Below are 339 nucleotides of genomic sequence, written 5' to 3'. Positions count from 1 at the left end.
ATTAATATGCATTCCCCCAGCCTGCCTTTTTGTAAACCAAGCTCTGGGTATCCTGCTCTGCCTTTGAGAAAGTTAAAGCTCAGATGGGCCAATCTGGAATCTTGCTCCTTATGATGTCATAAGGGGCAATGTCACCTCCATCATTCTTTCCCTGCTTTGCCCGCTCAGAGAATTTGGCCCACCCACGAGCCTCCATCTTGCCCCCCCACTCTCCTCCTCAAAAGCTACAGAATTTAAAAATGGCATGTCCTAAGCATGTCCTAGTGGCTTTAATTCTGCACCAAGGCTGAATTTTGGGAAGGATACTTCAGATATAGTATTAGGGGACCACTAAGGTCT

General features: G+C 46.6%; 1 protein-coding gene across 1 annotated transcript in view; it reads right to left on the bottom strand.

Annotated features, from left to right (window-relative positions):
* grin3a (glutamate receptor, ionotropic, N-methyl-D-aspartate 3A) overlaps window positions 1-339 on the bottom strand; it is a 57,912-nt gene that overhangs the window by 27,028 nt on the left and 30,545 nt on the right. The window lies entirely within an intron of this gene.

Source organism: Etheostoma spectabile, chromosome 16, assembly GCF_008692095.1.
Source record: "Etheostoma spectabile isolate EspeVRDwgs_2016 chromosome 16, UIUC_Espe_1.0, whole genome shotgun sequence".
Classification (NCBI taxonomy): Eukaryota; Metazoa; Chordata; class Actinopteri; order Perciformes; family Percidae; genus Etheostoma; species Etheostoma spectabile.
The sequence above is the reverse complement of the archived record's forward strand: the minus strand, read 5'-3'. Positions and strand labels throughout refer to the sequence as shown.